Source organism: Lonchura striata, chromosome Z (assembly GCF_050655825.1).
Source record: "Lonchura striata isolate lonStrDom1 chromosome Z, ASM5065582v1, whole genome shotgun sequence".
NCBI classification, from domain to species: Eukaryota; Metazoa; Chordata; class Aves; order Passeriformes; family Estrildidae; genus Lonchura; species Lonchura striata.
The window spans coordinates 83538143-83551908 of NC_140740.1; positions in this window are offsets into that span (position 1 = coordinate 83538143).

Sequence of the window (13766 nt, forward strand, 5' to 3'; positions counted from 1 at the left end):
TTTGTTGCTATAGGACACGTGAAAGCACAACACAAGCCACTTGCTATTTGCAAGGTAAGGAAAAAGGTTTATTTTCTGACTCCAACTTTTATACTTTTCCAAAGGTGACAGTGGATTGGAGAGTGAATGGGCCACCTCTCCAAAGACATTGGACAAACCACCAGTACATCAAGCTTCTCCACCCCAAGAAGGAATGCAAAACAATATGTTGTTTATAGAAATTGTGTGGGAAAGTTCTCTAACAGAAGGTAAACCCAGAAGGCTTTAGAAAATCTTAAGAATCAGGGTGACACCATTTCCACATGATCTCTCGCTGGATATCCAAGAGAAGACAGCGGCACTTCCAGCTCCTTTTCCATCTTCAGGAATCTGTAGGGAGCAATGAGGTCCCCCTTCAGCTTCCTGCTCTCCAAAATAGGCAATCTTTATGTAGTTCTCACAGGACATGCCTTCCATCCTTTTCACTGCTTCAATTGCCCTCCTCTGGATGCATTCAAAAACCTTTGCATGCATCTTAAACCCTGGGGCACAGCATTGGAAGTGAGGCTGACCCATGCTGAATACAGCAGGATAAACACCTCTTTTGTCCAGCTGCTGGTACTGCACCATCCTGCACCTCAGGATGTGGTTTGCCCTCCTGCCTGCCGGGGCTCAGTGCTGACTCCATTGAGCCTGCTGTCACTCAGCACCCACAGGTCTCTTTTTCCAGGGCTGCTCTCCTGCCACTCCTCTCTGAATTTATACTTTTGTTCAGAATTACTCTGTGCCAGGCGCAGAATACAGTAATTATTCATGTAAAATCTTGCACCATGGATTATTACCTTACGAGGGGTACAGTCAAAGATTTAAAGGTGCAGAAGGTGGTGGGATAGATGGACAAGCAATTGCATCTACTAACTTGGCTCTTTCAGAGTTGAAAACCTGGACAATGCACAAAGGTCTGTGAAATGATAAATGGCATGCAGAAAAGAGAAGAGGAAATTCACTTCTCATCCACAGGCAAGAGGGCAGGCAATAACAGTAATATTGGCTCAGGACCATCTCTCCAAGCACCTCCCACCCAAGTTCTATACAGCTGTATAAAACAGGTGGATAAAGTCATGGGAGAAAGTTCTGCTGCAGGCTCTACAAGAGCTGGCCATCTCTGGCTCAGGAAGCTACTGGAAAAATGTCACACCATGCTTGCTGCCTTCCTATGCTTGTGGTCACCACTCTTGGTGGGGTACTCCACCATGGTACATATGTTTATTCTTCAGTAAGAAATGTTTGCACTGAATGTACAAATGAGTAGTTGCATTGTTTCTCCCTTCTGACTGACTGAGAAAATGTTCTGTTCTGGCTCCTTTAGCATTTCCAGATACAGTGAAGTGAGGTGGTATTTTTCTTTTTGGAGCCTCATTGACAGCCTGAGAGGAAAGTCTTTTGCTTTTGTGCTCTTTATTGCTTCAGGCCCTTGTGGGCCCCTCAGGCTAGCAGTTGTGATGATGTGGTGCAAGGTAAATATTGATTGTTTTGGGAAGGACCCAGGTAAAAGAGTGCTTTATATTTGCAGTTCATTCAAAATTAAAACTGCAGTTCTGTGAAAACTAAAACACTTAATGCAATAATGTGCTGGTGTTCTGGAACTGTGTGTTGAGAAGGAAACAAGATTTTGTATTCCTTGACCCAGTTCATCCAGCTTCTGTTCTCTGTCCCACGCTGCTCATCTTAGGATGGAAATGGGAAACCTAAAACTGATTTGGAGGAGCACAACACTGAAAAATTCTGAAAGTGCTTCCAAACCATCAGTTGGCCACTTCTGAATACCTAGAAGAAAGCAAATTGCACAGTGAACTTTCCTAGCATAGTTCCCAGCTGTCAATGCAGGGTCTCCCAGGGTGTGAGGTATTCCTCAAGTTAGTTAGAAGCTGAATTTCATTCCATGGATTTGCCTGGTTTGCATAGAAGCTTTTCTTTCTTTCTAATCCAATCTGGTGTCACACTTTGACTTCTTCCCTGGCACAGAGAGGCTGGGAGCAAGACCAGAGCACTGCTCATCTCCAGGAACTTATCAGCATCTCTTCCAATGTTTATTTGCTAACATGTGTGTTCCTGTCTGTTACTCCTGCCATGCCTGCAAGGAGCACTGCTTCCTCTGCTTTCTTGGCAGTGGGGCAATGAAACATCATTCAGTTTCCCATCCCAGAACACACTTGCTGCAGAGGAGTACATCCTTGCTTTGGCATGGGCACCCTGGAAGGACCAAAACATCAAAACATCAAAATTTTGATGTTTGTGGATGTGCTGAACAGCATGAAGCATGTGGCACAGGTAACAGTGAAATGTCATGCTGAAGAAAATAAAATAAATCTGCTGAAATATCTCTGCTGGAAAACAGAGTTAAAAATCTTAACAGTGGAAAGACAAAACCAAACCGAAACAGCCCAACCCCAAACCCTCAGAGGAGAACAGCAAAAGAAGATTGTATCTGTGAAACAGGATTCAGCAAGGATTTTCCATTGATGAACAGCAAGGACTATCTGCCAAGAGGCACTCAAAGATTTTTGCTCAGAGGGTCACTATATCACCAGAGATCAGATTAAGGCCATTGCACTAGAAAAGGTCTTAAACTGTTTCCAGAGAAAGCTAAGCACTTTTCCTACTCACTCCTCACAAAATACTGCAAGAATAGCTAATGCTGCTTGAGCCTACTGAAAATTTTCCATTTTCTATTCATTAATAAATTCTTCCCTGTATTGCAAGAATAATTTTCACACATAACATCATCATTCTCATATTGACAGTTCTGCTATACCACTATAGAATTACCCTTAACAGCATTATTTTCTCCCAGATTCATCTTCCTTACAAAGGTTTTGAAAAAACTTTGGAAATTATTTGGACATTGTTTCCCATAAATACGAAAATCAGAAAGGTTTTCAGCAGGTAATTTTGCTCAACAGAAGTTACAACCTCTTTTTTTTCAGGCTGCATGTGGTTGTTTTACCACAAATAATGACAAATCTGTTAATAAATTATTCTATTTGAGAACATAAGAAACAAGGGCAGAAATAAGAAGTCTATCAAGAGAGTCTAAGAAGAGGGAAAACAACAAATACATTGTAAATTTTCTTTTAACTTTCTTGTCTGATCTGTTCTTTTGAAGCATGAAGATGTTTTAAGAACAATTTGTGGGGAAATTTTGAATCTGAACTTTCCAAAGAGAAAGACGAAAGCTATCAGGTATTTCAAAGAGTTTTTTTGAAATTACATTATATATACTGAAATAGGTGTACCTGAACTTCATCCCTAAATTTCTGGAAAAAAAAATCACAAAGACAAAAACCAATAAGCTTCAAATTATTTCTTACATGAATGGAAGTCATAACATGAAACAAATCATTATCGTTTATCCTTGAATCATGAAGTAGAAATAAAAGAGAACTGAAAGATTTCAACCCATCTCAGGACACATCACTCTTACTTTGCTGGAGTGATAGCTGTAACTGTAGGTTGAATTAGACCCCAAATTCAAGAATTTAACAGTGATTTTAACAGTGAAATTTCTATTGATATAGATAGTAGCTTTTTACTAATAGCAACTGTATCTGGTGTAATTATTCTGAATTTTTTTAAAGTTTATTCTTTATTGATCTTACACAGTTCCACAATAGATTAGAGAAAATCTGGCAAAAGCAGATGTAATGGATTAATTCAGTCTCTTTCACCTTCATCATATCTTCTACCTCTCTATTCCCCGACACCTAAATAAAAGATTGTTTTATTCATAAGTTTGGCTATTGAAAATCACAAAATGAAAAAATTTGTGCTTAGGGCAGGGATTGCTTTCCAAAGTATTCAGAAAAAGTTTTTATTATTCATGCTTGGTTATCATTATTTAAAGCATTATTATTTTATCATTCATATATTAGAGTTACTGAATAGTTAAAACATCTGATAGATAATTTATGAGTGGAAGAGGAGGATCTCCCTGTTTATTAAGAAGGTCACACAAGCAGACAGAATCATATAAATCTTAGATGACACTTCAGGGTGAAGAAAAACTTGTATTTGTTATGTCATTTTAGTGAATAAGACCTACATTCAGATGATTCTTGAATGAAGACATTATTTACAGACAGTGTGATTTTTAGGAAAGGTTCTGTTACTGCTAAAATTCACATCTTTTCCAACAAAGCCTATTCCTTCATCTGGAAGAAGTTTCCCAGGAATGCATAACAGCAGGTGCAGACAGATGAGTCCCAGTCTGAGTGTTTGGACTGGTACAGAGCTCTGGGGTTTGTATTTATCTACTTTGTACACAAGAACCATGATCTCTAGGACATATTTTATTTTGCCATTTTGGAATGCCTTGGAAACTGCATGTGGTTTGTAATACCTTGTTAAATTTTTGTCAAGAAATGTGTTTTTGGTGCTTTGGAGTACTGCGAGTTCCCCTAACAGTCTGAAAGAACACTTATAAAATGAGGTCTTAACTGGCGTGAGGGATTTGTTTTGCTTTGTTTTGTATCCTGGTAAGGAACTATTGTACAAGCTGTAAACTGAATTTAAGATGTATTAAGAGAGACGGGCTGTTTTGCCCAAAAACTGCCTAAATCCAGCAGGTTTAATTGGATCAGATTGCTCAGGGACATGCCCAATTAAATCTTGACCTCCTCTAAGGATGAAAATCTGACAATATCCCTGGGCAATTTGTGTCAGTATTTAACTACTTTCATGGCAAAAATTATTTCCTGCTACTTAATCAGAATTTCCTGTCTTCTTACTTATGTCCATTGCTTCTTGTCCTTTTGCTGTACGTGGTTGAGAAGGGTCTGGTTTTATCCCCTGTATAACCTCTGATCAGGCAGTTGTAGTGGACAGAAATGTGTCTCATTTCCCTTCTCCATTTTAAAGTGAATTTCCTATTTCTACAGCCTGTTCTTGTGCTTCATGTACTCCAAATCCTAGCCATCTCTGTGGCCTCCAGTGGATTCATTCCAGCCTGTCAATGTCCTTTTTTGTAGTGACCATAAATAGAGGCAACACTAAACGCAGTGTGGCAAGTGCCAAAGAACTCTGCTGGCCCTGAGAGTTACAAAAGTACCAAAACAGGTCTGAATGCAGCTGGCCCTGAGGTCACACTGCTGCTTCATGTTTGTCATGGTTTGACACTGGCACAATGCCAGTGCCCCCATGAAAATGTGATCCCTCCCTTGAATGCTGTGAAGTGGAATCTAGAATAGAGCAAAGCAGGCCCAAGCTTAATAACAGAAAAAAAAACTTTATTAAACTACTACTACAAAAGAAAAGAGAAAACTAAAGAAGGGGAAAAAAAACAACACACAAAGATCAAATGAAAACCTTGCAAAACATTCCTCCCCACACCACCCAACTCCAACAAACCACAGTGAGACACAATCTGGACCCTAATCAGGTTTCCACCCTCCAAACAACCGATACTCAGCCCATCGAGGGAACAGAGTCTCTCCTGTGCCACAGACCCCCCAAGAAACACAGCTCCACATCCTGTGTTTCCATGTCACACATGGCACCACCCAGAGAAAAAGTTTGCTATGGTGACCCTTCTCCTTTCCATGCACAGTGCTCTCACCACCAGTGCATGGATGGACAGACTGCTTTTAAGATTTTTTTCCTTTCAGGGATGCCCTGCCAAGAGGGGAGAAAACAACAGTTCAGTCTTTCATTGTTTGGGACCACAGACCCCCCCCCCCCATTTTCCCCTGGGGCCGAGGGCTCAAGAACAGAGGTTTTCTTCTCTTCTCTTTCCTTTCCAGGACAAGGAGGCGCCACCACAAACCCCCTAACCTTTTCTCTGTTCACTCCACTTTTGTCTTTTTCTCAGCTGAAGCAGGTCTCTTGACTCACTGGCATCCTCCCAAAACACAGTCCCTCTTGAAGGAGAAGATTGGTTCAGGTTGTGGCTAACATGGAAAAGTCCAGCCAAAAGCCACTCCTTGTCCCCCTCCCATCCAGAATTCCTCCTTCCAACATCCCAGGGTCCAAGGTGTCCCTCTTCCTCTCTTTCAAACCGAGGAGGGGAAAGGAAAATTCACAAGCTTTCATTTCTCAAGGATGGGTTAAAAGTCCAAGCTCCCAGGATGGCTCGATGCCTGGACATCCAGCAACTCCCACACAACTGGGCACCTTGCAGCTCCCCCCCTCCGCTGACTGCCGCTGTCTCTTTTCTCTCTCCCTCTCGGGAGAGGAACTCTGGGGGGGGGAAATGGAGACATCCCAGATTTCTTCCACCCTTCCATCTGCAGGGGCCAGCCCGGTTCCAGTCCTTCCACCACCCTTGTGACCTACCTTTCTCAGGCCATGGGCCTTCCCCTGCCCCACCCAGCTCGTGGCTGGGCAGGGGAGGTTTGCACTGCACGCTGACCAGAACCAAAGAGAGTGAGTTCCCCTGGGAATTCTGCTTTCAACTCTCTGTGTTCTCAGAGGCGTGTTCACCTTCAATATCTAAATTGACCTCTTCCTTCCATAGAAAAATTCTCTTTCCGTGTCAAACCACGACAATGTTTGACTTGTTGTTCACAAGGACATTAAGGCCTTTTCCTGCTCAGTTGCTTCTCTGACAGTCAGCCCTGGCCTGTATTCCATCAAGAAGCAGGGCTGAATTTTCCCCTGTTGGACATCACAAGGTTCTTGTAGGTCATTTCACAAATGGTGAAAATTTGGTTTGGTGTCATTCACAAATCTGATGACAGAAGGCACCATCTTACATCCTGGTCATGGATAAAGACACGAAGTAGTCTTTGTGTCAGTTTTGATCCCCGAGGGATGTTGCTGGCTACCAGGGCACCCCCAGTTCCTACCCACTGCACAGTCCACTTACCCAGTCCGTGTCCCACCCGTTTGTTGGGTTCTGTGAAAGATTGTGTCAAAGGCAGTAGGAAGTCAAAGTACACAACATCATCTGCTTTATGCACAACACTGGTGTCCTCATTGTGGAAAATGATGAAAAGATCAACTTTGAGTAAAGTTCTTCCAAAGGTTTAGTGTCACGAAGAAGGTGGAAAGTTTGTTGAAACAGCTGTAGTTGAGGAAATCACAGTTTGAGCTCAGTGGGGTGACAGGAGCATATAATGATACCTCAGAAGACATGGGTGCTTTGGGGACCAGCGGTCGTAACGTCTCACAAGATCTCCTGGAAGAGAATAAGAATCACCTGGGACAGAAAATGGGATAATTAAAATGAAATAATTTAGTTGGTTAGATAAAAAATGACTCACTGAGTGGAACTTCCATAACTGCATTATCCAGTGCAAAGTGGAGCTTTTGCTGGAGGGATAAGCAGATAAAATACAAGATTTCACTGTATTAAAAAAATCTTATGGTATTAACAAAAAATGAGCAGTTTACTGGAGAAGTTTAAGAAATAATTAAATTTGTTCCTTGAAGTTGATCAAGAACATGTAGACAGGAAGATGAAATTCACATTAAAGGGTTCACTGGAGAGAAGAGATCTGTAAATGGATCTGTGTTTGGAATTCATGTGAGATACTCTAGTACTTGGAAGACAGTCTATGACAAATACTGAAAAGAAAAACAGTTCTTTTCAGGAATACTGAGGGCAGCAGTCAGGTTTTACCTGCACACCAGAACTCACCTCTCTGATGTCTTACAGAGGGTTCTGACAAATCTTCCTCTGCCTTTGTAGTCCTTGCATTACCTAACTCCAGCACAGACAGCAAAATATGACATTGTAGGGGTATTTTACAATCTTACCTACTCAGTGTTTACATTACATCTTTAATCCTTACAAAGGATTAAAGATTCTATTCTATTCTATTCTATTCTATTCTATTCTATTCTATTCTATTCTATTCTATTTATTATACTGCTGTTAGTGTCATTGTGGATGATATAAAATTCCTTTTCCTGAGAAAAGAAAGATAGGATTCTGCTGTTCTAGTAAGTACTTGTTCAAACCTTACAGAGAAATTTGTAAAGCATGTAAGTACCTTCAGAAAACAAGTGAAGTTCAGATGCCAGTTAGTTGTCTTAGTCCATATCATTAATGCAGAACACTGTAATAAATTTTTTCAAATTTTAAAAATCTCTGTTTTACACACCTTACTGGCCAAAAGACTGTGTTATACACAGTCTATCTGTCTGAAATAGGCTCTGTCTACAACACCTGAAATTAACCTCAGGAGAAGGTCATTACTGTTATCTAAACTGTTGAAGAAGGAAATTTTAAGGGGCTTAATAAAATATACAGAGTTGTTAAACACAACCAAGCTAAACTATTCCATTTGAGAAGAGTGCACATATTTTTGGAAATGGTTGGACAATGAAGATGCTCAAGGTGTGCTCTTAATGGCTGGTGTTGCATTTTTTCTGTGATAGCATGATGCCTTGACAAATGAGGCATGCTGAGTTTGTTAAATGGAAGATTTGAAATACTTTTCTGGGTTTCTTAATGTCCTTAACTGATCAGTCCAGAAGTGCCATGAGTCACTGGCAATGAATAAGAGCTCATTCTCCCTCCTTTCCTCCTTGTGATGCCATTTAAATCTGGACAAAAGGAAGTAAAAAAGATTTTAAGGTTTACTTTGCCTATTTGTTTTGAACTTGTCATAAAAATCACTTGCATGGTATGGAAAAAAATTTGGTCTTTCTTGACAGAGTTCCAATCAGACTTCTGTATAATTGCTTGGTGCTGTTTTTGATACATTATTTAGACTGAGACAGGGCAGGTATTTCAATGTCACCTTAATAGCAATGAATATTTGTACACGATGTTTTACATGAGTGATTTATGCATTGTTCTTCTGTCATCTCTCTACAATATTATTTTGTGTTCTCCTAGAGAAGACAAATATTCTAGCTCTTGTTTTTATCTAAAGACTAAAATAAATAATTGGAATTATTCATAAATAAATAATTAAGGCCTGATGTATTGTCCCACTTTTATTTGTCTTGAGGATATGTTTACATTTTTCATGCCTGTAGATGAATTGATGCATTTTTCTCTGTTTCTTTTTAATGTTCTCTATGAGAAAAAATTATACTGTTGAGAATGAGAAACTGTTATAAAATACAGTTGTTGCAGTCCAGAAGAGTTTTTTCCCTCTGGGATGGAATGAAATGTCTTATACCATGTAGAGGAGGGAGTGAACATAAGCAAAATGTAAGCAATTTTTACTTCTGGATACCATTTAGAGGCTGAATCAAAGGGCTCTGGAACAGTTCTAATAGGTTGTCTCTCATTTTCCTTCAATGTGTTTTTGTTTTAATATGTTTCTGATGGAAAAAGAACATAGAACACTCATCTGAAGACATTTCCTTGAAGCTCTACATCTTCTACCAGATTTGAAAGCTCATGTTCTTATGCAGATTGATATTGTCATAAAAGAACTGTTTTTCCATACCAAATGTTGCTACTGTAAATGCAAACTACTAATGGACCTTTACAATCTATATTTATCAAAAAAGGGTTTGATATAAAATATAGCTCAGAACAGAAGGGATAAGAAAATTTTGAATTATTTTTTTCAGAGTTCAATTCTGTAAGACAGCACATCCCATGTTTATAGTTTGATGGTCTACGAGCTCATCCCACTTCCACTGTGTTTGGTGGAAAGGTTCCCATTAATTCAGGGGGATTTGGCCTACAGGAGCAGAAGTTTTGGATGTTCCTGAATGACATCTACATATTATATGCATAGAACTACAATTTCCCCTGTGCTAAAATTTCCCCTGTGTTTAAAAGATCTGAAAACATTTTTTTTTACAACTAGTGTTGGAAAAAGACAATGATTTTTCTATTCCTTGAGGGCAAAGTAATCTGACCAAGTGGCATTTGAGAGCTGAAGCAATGGAGAGAGGCTGAACACAGCAGCTTTTTAGAAATACCCAGCTACTTTAGCCACAGTAGTAGTAGGAGGAGGAGGCACAAAGAAAGGTTAGTTTTAATCTTTAGTTCCAGAAAACTACTGGAATTTTGAACCTGAACAAAAGTAATGAAAAAGAAAAAACAAAAATTGCTCTGTGTACTGATTGGTACACAGTGTGAAATTTCATTTTAAAAAACCTTTCTGAACTATGCCCATAAAATATCCCCTTATTAGCCTTAGCCTTACTTTCAGAAAAGTTAAGCTATTAGAAACCAACTGCAGGATAATCATGTGCTTTTGGAAACACCTGTTGCTCTGCTGATTGCAGATCTAAGAAATAGTCCATAGAGTGTGGGTTAATACAATACCCCATGACTCCTTCAAATAGTTTTCTGTTTGTCTTCTATTTTCCTCAGAAAATTCTAGTAGGAATTGTATCTCCAAACTGTGCAAGTTGAGCAAGAGTACTTTTAACTAGATTATTTAACATTCAGTGCATCAGCATGAATTTTCACAACTCAGAATCTTAATGGTATCTCCATGAAATGTGTCTTGTCATTTCAGCATCCATCTGCATTTCTGAAATGACTGGATTTGGGCCCTACATTTAACATTATTCTGTTATATACCAGAAATTTTGGGTTAATTCAAAATAAGCTTCATTAATTACTTGGCCATCCTACCAAGACTAGCAATTTTTATATGTGCTAATTCTTAAGCATTTCTTTTGGACACACTAGCTCTTATTTTCCTATTTTATACACAGATTCACACATGGTTAAAGATTTTTCAAATTATCTTTTCATGCCTAAACAGGATTTATCACTGATGGTTTGGGTTGGTTTTTTTTTTTTTCTTTCTTGGTGTTTCTGATCCTCAAGGTATAAACTTGCATTTTAGGAACTGCTTCATGTTATGAATCCAGACGTCAAAGGTTGTAGAAGTTCTTCCTTTTTTCCCCTTCTTTTTCAGCTGCAATTTTTTGAAGTAGATGATAATAGAATTTTCTTCTTTTTAAGAGCTGTTTCTGTGATTTAAATAGCCATTATCTTTTAAGTGCAGGATTCATTGAGGTGGAGTACCTTGCAAGAAGTTTATCCTAAAAAATAAAAAAATTTCTCAGCTTGTATTAGGTGTTACTGGTGTGGTACAAAATTTGGCACCTGAAAGACTATTCCACTTTCTTTTTCTTTCTGTAAGTTTTGATATGCTTTTCCAGTAAAATACTGACTGAACACTTTTACCTTTCTATTTTGAAGCACACTTTGCCTTTACTTCATAATCACAGTTTGTTTGGGAACAAGAGATGCTTTGTGATGAAGAGCAGTCTCTTCATTGCCCTATTGCTTGTTTTTCCACCAGTCAATCTCAGAAGTTGACAGACTATTGCAAGGTCATATAATCATAGAATCATTTTGTTTGGAAAAGACCTTTAAGATCATGAAGTTCAACTGTAAATCTAACACTGCTCAGTCCACCACTAAACCATGTCCTTAAGCAAGTAGACATCTTTTAAATACCCATATGGATGGTGGCTCAGCTACTTCCCTGGGCAGTCTGTTCCAATTCTTGACATACCTTTCCACGAAGAAGTTTGATTAGTCACTTTTTACCTCTTTGATTAGTCACTGTCAGTCTAGGTCTAAAGTAATTAATTAAACTTTAGGCTGTTGTGTCCACCGTGTGCCATTTGACCGCAGTAAAAGCACAGCCATCCAAAGGAGAAGCTGTTTTAAACCCAGAGAAGGAGCTTCAGCTGAGCTTAACCTTTGGCAGAAGGGCCTGTCCCAGCACAGGGAAGGACGTAGCCTCAGAGGGAGCTTTGGCCAAGCTCTCCTCATGACTGTGTGTTCTTTCTGGATGCACAGGTATGGTGGGACTTTCAGTCAGATCATCTGAAAGCTCTCATGAGACAAGATAATTGGTTCATGACAGTTTGCATGCCTATGGAGTAGCAAGGGACTTTTCACAACTCAAGCCAGGTCAGCACAGCAATGTCAGGAAGTAATAAAATTTAATTAGGTTCAGAAGGAATAAAATTTCTCTTGAAATAGCCTGAAATACTAAAAAACTCATCCTGTACTATCTTAGCCTTTGCACCATGCTGGAATTTTTAATAAGGAACCTTCTTGTGTGCAGGTGCTTAGTTCCTTTAAACTATTGAAAGTTAGAAGAAACCACCTCCTTCAGTGAGACAGTGTCACTAAACCTGCTTTCTGTCTGGATTTATTGCCTGCTGTGAATCCTTAAATCTGTAGCCAAAGAGCATCAGAGCCAGCTCTCCAAAAGTCATGAGGGTGGTTTGCAAAAGCCAAATCCAGCTCCCTTTCCACTACTCACTGTGCAGCACCTACCTCTTTGGCATTTTCTTACACTTAAAGGGCTCCTAAGCCACTGCAACCTGCCACATCACCTTAGCTGACCTGCATGTGAGGGTCTAGAGGCTTGTCCCAGCAGCATGCCACCCCCACAGGTAGTCACTGCCAGCCAAAATTAAACAGTCTTGCTTGGGCTAATGTGGTCCACGAGGACAGAGTGATCTGCATGGTTTTAGAGTCTCCTGCACTTTAATCAGGAAGGTGGCAGGTTTCCATCTCTTCCTCAGAAACATGGGGAAAGAAGGTATGTAAATGCACTGTGGAAGGGAGCATCATCAGCCAGGGTAGATAGAACAAAACAAGGAATGTGCTGAAATTTTAGAGGGAAAATTTGTAGCTAGCATAGTAGGTGAAGCTGTTTGCAGTCACTACATAAGCACAGCTGTGCCAGGTACTTGCACAGGCAATAAAAAGCCATTGGCTTGTATCTACCTACAGATAGAAAATCAAAATGGAAACCACAAAACAAACAAGACTAACAAACAACCAAACCAAGCAAACCAAAAACGTTTTCCTTGAAGTTTGTTGCCACTCACTCCAAGGTTCGAGCATTGTAAGGGAAAAGTACTTATAATTACTGCTGGATAGAAAGCTGGACATGACCCAGCCATGGGCACTCCCAGCCCAAAAAGCCAAAGGTGTCCTGGGCTGTAACCAGAGCAGTGTGGGCAGCAGGGGAGGGAGGGGATTCTGCCCCTCTGCTCTGCTCTGGTGAGAGCCCACCTGGAACCCTGCATCACCTCTGGGGTACCAGCACAGGGAGGTCATGGAACTATTGGAGTAGGTTCAGAGGAGTGAGAGCTGATGATCAGAGGGATGGAGCAGCTCTCCCAGCAGGCTGATAGAGTTTTGATTGTTCAGGAAAAGTGAAGGCTCCAGCATAACCTTATTATGGTGTTCAGCACTTAAATGGGATTATAAAAATGATGGGACCAGAATTTTTAGTTGGGGCTATGGTTCATGGGTTAATGCACCTGGGTTAATGGTTCTAAACTGAACAAGAATAGATTCAGACTAGGGATAAAGAAGAGATTTTTTATGCTGGGCTGGATAAAACAGTGGCACATGTTGCCCACAGAATTTGTAGATGCCCCATCCCTGGGGCCATCTACATTCAACATCACATTGGACAGGACTCTGGGCAACATGATTTGTTGGAAGGTATCCTTCCCCATTGCAGTGGGCTTGAACTAGAAGACCTTTAAGTGTCTCTTCCAACCCAAACCATGCTGTGGCTGGTGGCACAAAGTCCAGCTAAAAGCCCATAACCATAGCAACATCCCAGGATGGATACTGGGGTTAATGCTTTTCTGAATCTCTGTGAATATCTTAGCTGAAGGACAGGAGGCATCATCAGCAATCTGCAAACTATCCAGAGGGAGTCCAGCTGTATGCAGTCCCAAGAAACCTGCTCTCTGCCAGGAAGAAGAGGTTTGGGTTGGAGGATCTGCAGAGGGAATTCCCAGCCGTAGCCACACAGTGACTCTGATTTTTTTGTTTGTTAGTTTCTTTGTTTGTTGTTTTGGTTTGATTTTAATTT